This window comes from Meriones unguiculatus, chromosome X, assembly GCF_030254825.1.
Source record: "Meriones unguiculatus strain TT.TT164.6M chromosome X, Bangor_MerUng_6.1, whole genome shotgun sequence".
Lineage (NCBI taxonomy): Eukaryota > Metazoa > Chordata > Mammalia > Rodentia > Muridae > Meriones > Meriones unguiculatus.
The window spans coordinates 56,773,854-56,787,088 of record NC_083369.1 but is presented as its reverse complement, the minus strand read 5'-3'; positions in this window follow the sequence as shown (position 1 = coordinate 56,787,088).

Sequence of the window (13,235 nt, the reverse complement as noted above, 5' to 3'; positions counted from 1 at the left end):
AAATTGTCAGCATGGTTTTCTTCCTGAAGGATTTTACTTGCAAATGAGGAACATAGGGTTCTGTTTTGTTTTTTTAGTCTTTTTGTCATAACAAACTCCAGTAGTCCAATTTTTTCTATTTTTTTATTTTTTATTAATTACAGTTTATTCACTTTGTATCCCCCCATAAGCCCCTCCCTCCTCCCCTCCTGATCCCACCCTCCCTCCCTCTTCGATCCCACCCTCCCTCCCTCTTCTTCAGGCATGCCCCTCCCCAAGTCCACTGATAGGGGAGGTCCTCCTTTCCTTCCTTCTGATCTTAGTCTATCAGATCACAACTGGAGTGGCTGCTTTGTCATCTTCTGTGGCCTGGTAAGGCTGCTCCCCTCTCAGGGGGAGGTGATCAAAGAACAGGCCTATCAGATTATGTCAGAAGCAGTCCCTCTTCCCATTATTATGTAACCCAATTGGACACTACACTGCTATGGACTACATCTGTGCAGGGGTTCTAGTAGTCCAATTTTTTTCTCATCTACCATCATCCTTATATCTCATACCAGTTGCATGCTTTGATGGACTTCGCAGCTGGATGCATAGAAGGTAACCAAACAATTGATGTTGTTATAGCCACTGCTTACTGGAAAAAATTATCTCAGCTTTATCTAACAAATTATTGTTCCTCACAGACCAGGAAAATGAGATAAACTCCTAGAAGTACACACTAGCTGAGGAGCTATTGGCAAATGACTGCTGCCTGGAGAGGGGGAGTCATTTTTTTTTTCAGGGATGCAGCCACTGAGATGCTCCAGGAGATGCCTCTACGCTGTGCACATACTGGGAACATTGAGTGAACTCATTGGGTTTTAAGTAAAAAAGAGAGAGAGTTCCTGAATTCGGAAGAGAATAGTGGTGAGGGGGTAGGGGAAAATTTGGAATAGAGGGAATGAGGAATGGGGGTAGGTTTGATAATTTACTTCTAAAATCATTAAAGTTGAATAGAAAATTTTAGAGTATGGACTAGTTGTGGCTACCGTGTTTCAAGAACTTGTAAACAATCTGATATGCAGTCTTCTAACACTGTCCAATTTTATTTTTACCAAAGCTTTGCTTTTAACTCACCTACCTGCTTACTATTATGTTGGAAGAATTCCATCTTCTAAGTAGTGAGCTGTTCACTAGAACTATCCGATTTCTTCACATGTCTAGTGTAGTTTTACCAACTTAAAAAGATTGGCTTTTTAGTTTGGGGGAAGAACATAGTAATTTGCAGACAGCAGAGGTTGCTTTATATAGCCTCAACTCCTTCATACCATTTTATCATGACAGAGTCTCAGGTTGTCATATAAGACTGATATGTACTTCTAACAGTTATTTAGGGAGAATATGAAGGGCATTATCAATTCCAAAAGAAAAAAGACTCTTTAGATCCCAAGCAAGAATTTCTTCTGCCCAATGATTATTGTGCCTCAGTTAAAAGCAGGGATGATATTTGGAACAACAATTTGGTGCACAAAAGCATGTGAATCAGCTACTTAGGGAGAAACTATGGGAACAGAGATACACAGGGTAGAAAAATACCTCAATGCCAAATCAGGCAAAAATTTCCACCATGTGTCTTCCCAGCAATGGTGATTTAATATCATAGGAATGAAGAGAGTTTAGGGTCAGGGGTGTGGAGTAATTCCTAACCTGAAAAACCTGCTGCCCTCATTCAGAGAAGTGAGAGTTGTGTGATACATTATGGAAATGAACACGAAGATGCTCCTCTGTGGTAGTCTTTCTGTTGCATATCTATCTTCCAGATACACAGAGAGGAAGTGTAGAATATGAGAGGGTGGGCAGGGGGAAATGTCCACTTCCATTTGCAAACACATCTGTATGCACTCTCTTGTTGCCTTATGAAGTTCTATTTTTAGGACTGGGGCTTGCACTTAGTGCCTCACACCTGCTAGACACACAGTATGCCACTAAGCTATATAATCAGTTCCTTTTTTATCTTTATTTTTTTTTTAAATAGGGTCTTAGTAAGTTGCTCAGGCTGGTCTTGAACTCATTGTGTATTGTACGTATACTTTGAATGTGCATTCCTCATGTCTCAGATTCCCCGTAGTAGGGTTAACAGACCTGTACTACCAGGCCCAACTATATTCTCTGAAATCTTAAAGCAGCACAAGGTATGGTATATGGACAAGTCCTGCTGAGTGAAAGAGGACACAATGATTAGGCCAGCAAAGGGTTTCTGGGAAAGGAAGACAGAACCATGAGGTTTAGGAAAAGGAACTACTGAAGCAATTTCTTTCTAGTTGTCAACATGCTCTCAACAACTATTCTCATACTACTGGTAATATTGGTAGGCTAAGCATAGGCAAGTCAGAATAGAAGAAGGTATAGTAAATAAATTTAATGTAATATAAATACATTATATTTTATTTTTATTATACTATATGTTCAGTTCTGACAACTATCTCAATATGGTAAGGTATTTGCTATTATACGAAGCCTACTTTACAAGTATAGTTTATTATTTCACTTGCTCCACAAATATTTTAAATACTATGGACACAGAACTGTGAGGACTGTGAAAAATGAAAATAATAGCTTATATTTATAAACATGCTATGTATAGTATAGTACCAAGTGCTTTAATTAGAGAGATAGCCTCACTTGGCTCCCTGGATGGCCTGGAATTCACTATGTAGATCAGTACTTGGGTAAGCACCACTTGACTAGGCCCAAAAGATTTATATGTAATTTTATATTCTGTTTGTATTTATATGTTCAGTCCTCACAACTATCTCAGGACTGTAAAGTATTTGCTATTATACCAAGCCTACATCACAAGGAGAATTTAAGGCACAGCAAGGCGAAATGATACCTTCAAGGTTGAAGCCAGTATCAAAGCTAGGGTTCAATCAGTATCTAGGCCTGTATGTCTGAAGTATCTGTGAAATTACCTTTGTAGTTTCATGATTCTTTTCGAAGATATATCTAGGTCCATGCCAAGCATTCTTTTCTACAAAGACATCTTATCAGAAGACAACACCCAATTCCATCTACAAAGAGCCTGAGATGAAAACAGAATGTGTGTTCACTGGCACCTGCAGGTTGGGACAAAAGTATGGGAGAATGGCTGGTAAAGAAGCTCAGTCTCCTTCTAGTTTCTAAACTTTGTCCCAGTTACAGGGTTTGCTTGTTTGTTTTCATTTGACTTTGAGATGGGATCTTGCTCTGAGCTTAAGCTGGCCTCTATCTCACTATGTAGCCTAGGCTAGTCTTGAACTCCCAATCATCTTGCCACTGATGGATTATTAGCATCATGATAATAGGGAAGGCTATGCAGATATCTGAGCAGAGAGTACACTGGAACACTCTTTATGTTTGTTTTGTGTATGTGTGTGCACAAGTGTCACAGTGTACCTGTAGAGGTCAGGGGACAACTTTGGGGATGTAGTTCTTTCCTTCTTCCATGAGTTTCAGATATAAAACTTGGGTCATGAAGCTTGTGTAACAAATGTTTTATCTGTTGAGCCATTTTGCTGGCCCAATACTAGATCTCTGTCCTGTCATCTCAGTTTTGCTGTGAACCTAAAACTGCTAAAAAATAAAGTCCTTTAAAAAACTCAGACCACTAGGGGAACAAGGACTATTTCTAACAGGAACTCAGTGGCTGACTCTTTGACCTCCCCCGCCCCCCTAAGGAGGAGCAGTCCTGTTAGGCCACAGAGGAGGACTTTGCAGACCTGATAAAACAGGGTCAGATGAATGGGGAGGAGGTCCCACCCTATCAGTGGACTTGGAAAGGGATAGGGTGGAGATGAGGGAGGGAGGGTGGGATTGGGAGGGAATGAGGGAGCGGGATACAACTGGGATACAATTAATAAAAATGTAACTAATAAGAAAAAAAACAAAAATTAAAAAAAAAAAACTCAGACCACAATGTTGATACTAACAGCCAGCTGTGGTAATATGACAACTGAACTGACACAATAGCCTAAAATGATCACTTCAAATGAATCTTTAGAAAACTAATTCTATATATTAACTATATGCTAAATAATCCTAAAAGGTGCTGTTTGGTTCTCATTCACCTGTAGCACATTAACTGCCTTGGATTTTAACTTAGCATCATTATTTTCATGTACTTTTATTTTTTTTGAATTGGCTTTGCTATGCTGCTGGTTTCCTTTTCAGTAAGTTAAAGATAATTTTACACATATTGTTCTCTTTTTACACATATTATTCTTATGAAACGTTTCCTTCTTTCACATCCTCCCTTTGTTCCTCTTCCTACTCCCTTGTTTTGCATTCTGAGAATCATACTTGAACAGTGACTCCTGTATGTGAACACAACAAAAATGTGGGTAGAATGAATTGTTACAAAATCTTTTTATCAATTAGTTAGAAGGGAGATTATTGGAGATTTCTCCATTTAGTTATTTATCTATCTTTATTTATTGATTTTTGAAGCAGGGTTTCTCTGTGTAGCCTTGGCTGTCCTGGACTCCCTTTGTAGACCAGACTGGCCTTGAACTTATTGAGATCTGCCTGCCTCTGCCTCCCGGAGTGCTGGGATTACGGGTATGCGTTACCGCACCTGGCTGATTTTATTAACTAGTTTGGGATATTTGGATTTTTATAATACCTCACATAATATTTATAATTAGAAGAGCATACTAAAAAAGTAAAAGAAAAGTATGAAAATTGATTTACACAAAACCTGCTTCCACAATAGCTTTAAGGACTGGATGAAGAGCGGCATATGTTTCATAGAATGAACTAGAAATATGAGGCAAATTATGGTATCTGCCTTTGAAGGAAAAAGGGCTGTCAACTGCTGAGTCCTTACTAGATATACTAAGGTACCCATTGAATCATTTATAGGCTTTCATTTTATTATCACAGTGTTCTTATGAGGTAGATGTTTTCTATCTGTTTTCAGATAAAGACACTGAAGCCAAGAATGACTTTTCCAAGGTCACACCATTTCAACTTCAACACATTTTGACCCCAAGATTCGAGTTTTTCCATTCTATCACACTGCCTCTCATATATGACAATTGTCATGATCTGGACTGTGTAGGACTGAAGGCAGTGAGCATTTTATACTCATCTTTGGGTCTTTAAATAGGGTGGGCCCATTCACATAGCTCATAAGACGCAAAGGGTCTCTTTTCAATAATTACATGTAGGGGCCGTGTCTGTATTCAGATACTCAAAGCATGTACACAGAATGCCCAGTGTAGCTTTCTCCCTCCAGATGTTTATGGACCAAAGACTGGTCCCGTACAGAGACTACTGCTACTGAGATTAGCTAAACCTTCCCCTTGACTCAGCTGTATACCACAAACTCTGCCTTCTTGATTTGTTTGTATGCATAACCCCACCCTATCCCACTTTTTCTTCATTATCTTGCCTCCCCACTCAGGTCAATCTCTGATGCCACGCTGGACACAGCATTTCACTTTGGTTAAACTTAGGATATAAACCTCCTGTTTAAAGTTGTAGGGGTTCCCCATCTTTCCTAAGATTTTTTTTTCCTGTAAGTCCTTAATACATCACATTTTGTGTAACCTGGATTTTCCCTTTCTTTGATCTCTTGGTGACTTCCACTTGGGACAATTGTTTTTTGTTTGTTTGTTTTGTTTTCACATGAGACTTCCGTGAAACTTTATCCAAACCCAGATATGGCTTAGCTTACTCTAGAAGCTCTTCTCCCTCTACATCCTCCTTGCTTTCCTGACCCAACTGGCTCCACATCTCTGGTTTAACCAACTTCTCTGCCTGACTCACTTGTTTCCACAGCTTACTTTTTCTCATTGCATTGACCCAGTTTGAAAAGAGACATTCCTCCCAACAGCCTCAACCCAAAAGTACTCACACTGGCTTGACAAGCTTCTCTGTCTCCTAGACAGGAGGGGGATCCTGAACAGGGATAGTCAGAAAACTATACTTCCTTGGAGTGACATGCAAGAACCCATGTGCTTGTGGGGCAAGACCAGAATTCAACACCAGAGCAGAAAGGCAATAATTTATTTAATTCAGAGTGAAATTGAAAGTTGAAATTGGAGAGATCCAAGATGGCGGCAACCATATCTGAGGGGAAGAGGATCCGAAACTCCGAAATTGGTGAGTGAAGGGGTGGCTGAAGCCAAATATCGACATTGAGGCTTCCTGGGCAAAAGGTGACAACCTGTGAGCTGGGACAGTTTGGATCCAGGTCACCCATGGACATCTCTGGGGTCTGAGAGTGACAAATGTTTATATCCCCTGCATTTCCCCTTGCCCCAAGCACAGCCCCCCCTGCTTGGCAGAGGTGGCAGTGTTTGCCCCAAGCATGAGTCTCCGTGCTTGGTCACTGAGACAGCAGAGGCAGCTGCAGTACAGGTGTCTCAGCTCCTCTGCAGCAGCAGCGGCTGCCCCAAGTAGGATCCTCCATTCTCTGTGACTGAGGCAGTAGATGTGGCTGCAGTATGGGCCTCCCAGCTCCTCTGCTGCAGCAGAGGCTGCCCCAAGTAGGGGTCTCCCCACTCATTGGCCAAACAGCAGATACCTCTGAGCTGACAGATCTCCTATACTTTCATTTGCCACTATGGGTCCAAATCTGAGAGTAGAGAACAGAGGGAAACTATGTGCTTTCTGAAAAGGTCCAGGAGCCAGTGAGTGCACCTTCAAGTGACTGTGTGCAGAGCCTCAGATCCAGGGTCCCTCTATTTTAGAACCCACACATTGAATCCCTCACACCCAAAGCCCCACAGTGGGCAACATAGGGATCCTTGGGTCAGTGTTCTCAACACTGAAGCCCCTATTCTGTGGGTCTCCCAGTGGAGTCCAAGCAAACAATTCCTGGAGCCAAGATGGTGCAACCCAGACAGATCTGAATACCTGCAGGATGGTACCACAGGCCTGTGGGCCACTGAGGCATTCAAGGCACATGGGCATGTGCATTGAACCCATGAACAGGGCCAGCACCCTTGCCTAGCTTATACTCTACCACTCTATCCTTCAAGGCACACTTCCACACACACTCCTGCGCTTGCACACATACACCTGCGCACTTCCTCCCTAAGCTACAGCTTAAAAACCAACATCCACTCTCAGACTGGTGGACCTCTCTCATCTTCCTGAAGAATAATCCAGACTCCAGAGATAGATGGACCCAGTCTGAAGTACAGACTCCAGGAACAAACAGCAAAATTTATGGACAAGCAGATGGCTAGAGGTCAGCGTAAGAACATGTCAAACAAAAATCATAGCATCAGCAGCAACCCCCAAATCAATGGATATTTTAATGAATGGAAACACAGGAAAATTCTCTCAAATCTATGCTTAACCACTTATTAGAGGCACATAAAGAGGAAACGAACAAAGCTCTCAAAGAAATACAGGCAAATCCAGCCAAACAAATAGAGGCACAAGTAGAGGCACAATTAGTGGCATATAGAGAAGAAACAGACAAAAAAATAGAGGCCATCATAAAATGACAGGAATCCACATTCAAAGAGATGAAGGAAATGGTGTAAGGCATGAAAACAGAATTAGAACCAATAAAGAAAACACAGAGAAAACGCTGGAGCTGGAAAACATAGATCAGGAACCACAAAAGTAACTATCACCAATAGAATACAAGAGATGGAAGAGAAAAATCTCAGGCACTGAAGATACAATTGCAGAAATTGATAGATCTCTCAAAGACTAAATAAAATTGGAAAAGTTCCAAACACAAAATATCCAAGAAATCTGGGACACCATGAAAAGACAAAATCTAAGAATAGTAGGAAAAAATGAAAAAGAAGATTCCAGGCTCCATGGTCCAGAAAATTTTTTCAAGAAAATTATAGAAGAAAATGTTCCCAACTTAAAAGAATGTCTATTAACATGCAAGAAGCCTACAGAACACCAAATCTACTAGACCAGAAACACTAAATATGCAGAACAAAGAAAAACTATTAAAAGCATCAAGGGAAAAATGCCAAGTAACATATAAAGGTAGATCTATCAGAATTACACCAGACTTCTCAACAGAAACTATGAAAGCCAGAAGAGCCAGGACAGATGTCATGCAGATTTTAAGAGACCAGAGATGCCAACCCAGACTACTACACCCAGCAAAGCTTTCAATCAACATAGATAGAGAAAACAAAATATTCCATAAAAACCTAGACTTAAAAATATCTACACAACCCAACCCTACAGAAGATAGAAGGAAAATTCCAATCTAACAAAATCAAGTACACCCAAGAAAACACAAGATATAGATAACATCACAACAAAAAATTAAAAGAAAACAAGCATAGAAACACAGTAACACCACCAACTCCACAATAAAAGGATCTAACATTCATGGGTCACTATTATCTATCAACATCAATGGACTCAACTTGCCAATAAAAAGACACAGACTAACAGAATGGTTGTGAAAACAGGATCCAACATTCTGCTGCATCCAAGAAACACACCTCTGCAACAAAGAGAGTAAAAGGCTGGAAAAACGTTTTTCAAGGAAATGGACACAGAAAACAAGCAGGCATAGCTATCCTAATATCTAATAAAAGAGACACTGAAACAAAATTAATCAAAAAAGATGAGGAGGGGGCACTTCATTTTCATCAAAGGAAAAATCCACCAGAAGGACATCAAAATACTGAAAATCTATGCCCTAAATACAAGAGCACCTGCATTTGTAAATGGACCATTATTAAAGCTTATATCACACGTCGATCCCTACACCTTAATAGTGGGAGACATTCCACTCTCATCAAGGGACAGATCATCTAGACAGAAACTAACTAACTAAAGTCAGAAACTAACAGAGGTCCTAAATCAAATGGACCTAATAGATGTTTACAGAACTTTTCACCAAAAGAGTGTACCTTCTTTTCAGCACCTCACAGAACCTTCTCAAAAATTGACCATATAGTTGGGCACAAAGCAAGCCTCAATAGATACAAGAAGGCTGAAATAATACCTTGTATCCTATCAAACCACCATGGCCTACAACTAGACCTCAACAACAACAGAAATAACAACAAGCCTCCATACACATGGAAACTAAACCCCTCTCTACCTAGTGACAACTGGGTCAGGGAAGAAATGAAAAAAGAAATCAGAGATGTCCTAAAATGCAGTGAAAATTCCCCCCATACACATATAAAGAAATATAAATCTTTTTTTAAAAATGCAATGAAAATGAAGGCACAACTTACCCAAACTTACGGTACACAATGAAATCAGTGTTAAGAAGAATGTTCATAGCACTAAATGCCTCCAGAAAGAAGTTTGAGTTATTTCATACAAGCAACTTAATGGCAGACATAAAAGCACTAGAAAAAAAGAAGCAGACATACCCAAGAGGAATAGAGAACTGGAAATAATCAAACTGAAACAAGCTGGAAAAAAATGGATTAGAAACAAAGAAAACAACTCAAAGAATCAATGAAACCAAGAGCTGGCTCTTTGAGAAAATCAATAAGATAGACAAACCCTTAGTCAAACTAAATAAAAGGCAGAGAAAAACTATCCAAATCAGCAAAATCAGAAACAAAAAGGGGGATATAATGACAGACACTCAGGAAATCCAAACAATCATTAGGTCGTACTACAAAAGCCTATATGCCACAAAGTTTGAAAATCTAAATTAAATGGACAATTTTCTTGACTTATTCCATTTGCCAAAATTAAATCAAGATCAGGTAAATAGTTTAAATAATCATATATCCTCCAGGAAATAGAAGCACTCATTAAAAGTCTCCCTTCCAAAAAACAAAACAAACAGACAAAAAAACCAGGACCATATGGTTTCAGTACAAAATTCTACCAGACCTTCAAAGAAGAGCTAACTCCAATTCTCTTCAAACAGAAGGAACATTATCAAACTCATTTTATGAGGCCACAGTCACCTTGATACCTAAACCACACAGAGACACAACAAAAAAGAGAACTTCAGACCTATCTCTCTTATGAACATTGATACAAAAACACTCAATAAAATTCTTGCATACCAAATCTAGGAACTCATAAAAGATGTCATCCGCCATGAACAAGTAGGCTTTATCCCAGGCTTGCAGGAGCAGTTCAATAAACGGAATCCATCAATGTAATCCACCATATAAACAAACTGAAGGAGAAAAAAAAAAACACTTGATCATCTCCTTAGATGCTGAAAAAGCATTCAACAAAATTCAACACCCATTCATGTTTAAAGGCTTGGAGAGAACAGGGATACAAGGCACATACCTAAACATAGTGAAGACAATATTCAGCAAGCCTAAAGCTAACATCAAACTAAAAGGAAAGAAACTTAAATCAGTCCCACTGAAATCAGGAACAAGGCAAAGCTTCCCATTTTCTTCATGTCTCTTCAACCTAGTACTTGTACTCCTAGCTAGATCAATAAAACAACTAAAGGAAAACAAGTAGATACAAATCAGAAAGGAAGAAGTTAAAGTATCACTATTTGCAGACGATATTATAGTGTACATGAGCAACCCCAAAAATTCAACCAAAGATTTCCTTCAGCTGATAAACACCTTCAGCAAAGTGGCTGGATAAAAAAATATTAACTCAAAAAAAAAAATCAGTAGCCCTCCTATATATGAAAGACAAAATGTTTGAGAAAGAAATTAGGGAGGGTTTTAGTTAGTGAAACAGCTGTGGAAAGAAAATGAAATGGAACTAGTTCATGTTGACATCTCTATATTGCTTTCATACATTTTTGTATGATTACCAAGGGTACATAATAGCACATACACACACACAACACAGTGGGCCGCTAAAGAACACATACATTATACTCTACATTTTATTTTCTAAAAACAGTGTATATTTTGTTTACACAGAAAATGTCTACAAGGTATAGAAATGTACACCAAGAACTTAAATTGTTACTGCTGCATAGTGGAATTAAGTGCAATGATTTTCTTTTCTAACTTTCTACACTTTAAACAGCTCTATTTGCTCTCCTGCCTCTCCTCTCTCCCAACCCTGATACTTCAGGAGTAAGTAGCAAAACAGGTGAAATGGGTATACTTTTTTCATTCCTGTAATCCTGGGCATATGGTTGCCACAGCACATTTTAACAACCAGCTATTATTTCTTTATTACTGAGGAGAGAGCTGTGGTATTGTGACTTGAGCAAGATTATACCGCTAATTAAAGGTAATTCAAAGAATAAAATCCAAGGCTTATATCCCTAGCTCATATTTCTTTTTGTCAACTTCTTAATCATCAAAAATGTGCAAGCTTACATGAAAGAATAATACAGTAGACTTCCATGTACCATTCCTTGGCATCAATAATATTTTTTCTTCAAAATGTTCCCTTAATTTAAATTTTTTCTAAGTACTAGGGATTGAACCCAGGGCCTTGAAAATGCTAGAGAAGCACATAACCCACGAGCTACACTCCAACTTTATTTTGTAAATATTATTTCACTTAGACACCAATTACTATTTCATTTCCCCATACCTAGAAGATTTAAATAAAATTTCACCAAAAAAAAAAGACTTTGGGATACATCTGTAAATAAAGATTTGTTGTTCTTTAAACACTAGCTATTATGCTGTAAACAGGCCAATGGAAATTAACAATAGTTCATTATTTGCCCATCAATCATCCAATTTTCATAGTTGCTTTCAAGCTCTCTTTGCACAGTGTGCTTATTTAGCTCAGGCTCTAAACAAGGTCTACCAACTGAACTTGGTTAATGAAGTCTAAATTTAATTTTATTCTATAAAACTCTCTTTTTCTTTTCTCTTTCTTTCTTTCTTTCTTTCTTTCTTTCTTTCTTTCTTTCTTTCTTTCTTTCTTTCTTTCTTTTTTACTTTTGACTTTTGGGGACAGAGCCTTTCTGTGTATCTTTGGTTGTTCTGGAATTTGTCTGGAACCAGTCTGGCCTTGAAACCACAGAGGTCTGGTGGCCTCTGCCTCCTGAGTGCTGGGATTAAAGGTGTGTACTGTCACCACCCAGCTTCTCTTCCTTACTGATGTATTTTTAAAAATCTGGGTCCTCTACATTTTTGAGGAAGAGTTAAGGTTTATGAAAAGACATTTTTTAATACAGATTTTAAGCACAAGGATTAACAAAGAGGGATTTAGGAAGAGTGAAATGTTGGCATTACTTTTTCAAACTCTATTTGGGGGTTCCTTAAAGCTTATACCTCCCTTCCAACCCCCCATCCCCAAACCTCAGATAGGGGAAAAAGAAGGTTGGAAGGGGGAGCAACATAACCTTCTTTACTTCCTCTGGCTTGGTAGGATTGTAGGATTTGGGGGAGGGGTGGGAATACCAATCTCAGTTGTTAGGATATCCAGAAGCCCAGGTAACATGCAAGCTAGCAAACCAGCAAATGCAGCAAGCCATCCTCCTTGGCCTCCTCCAAGCTGCCCCACCTTCTTCCTCTGGCCTGTCAAATTTAAGCGCCCCCCAAAGTCCACAGAATTCAACTAATTCCAGCTGGCAAAGACCACCGCCCTGCACTTGACAATTATCAGCTGTGGACAAACTAAAATCTCACACTGGGGATTAAAACAAAATCATGTTTATGTACCATAAACAAAAACTTCCACAACAGTGCAGGGTGATATCGATTAGATTAATTGATGTATGAAGATCCAAACTAAATGCAGTCAGGACCATTCCATGGGAGTCCTGTGCAGAAGTAAAAGGAGGAAGCAAGCAGAGCACCAACATTCCTCTCTCTCTCTCTCCCTCCCTCCCTTCTATCTCCTCTTTTTCCTCTCCCCTCTCCCCTACTCTCCTTCCTCCCCTCCTCTCTCCTTCCTGCCCTTACACTCCTGAGTGTTACAAGCCATCTCACATTCTAGCCACCATACCTTTCCTGCTTGAATGGACTGTACGCTAATATTGTGAGTCAAAATAAACCCTTCATCCTGAAGTTTCTCTTGCCAGGTATTTGATTACAGCAAGAAGAGTAACTAATACAGATATCCAAGAGATAGAGCTATGGACTTCCTCCTGAAGTGCATGGTAGCATGTTATTTATGCCACCTTGATTTTGACTGATAGTCTGGTTCATCAGTGGGATCAGGGGATACTTGTCCATTTTCCTGTTGTAGAGATCCTCATCAGGGATGTAGCTCAGTTGGTAGAGTGCCTGGTTAGCATGCATGAAGCACTGAGTTGGATCCCAGCACTGCATAAATTGAGGAGTTGGGCATACAAGCCTGCAACTTCTGAGCTTAGGAGAAGCAGGATGATTAGTAAGTTCATGCTTGGCTGGGCCAGGTCTGGGATGCCA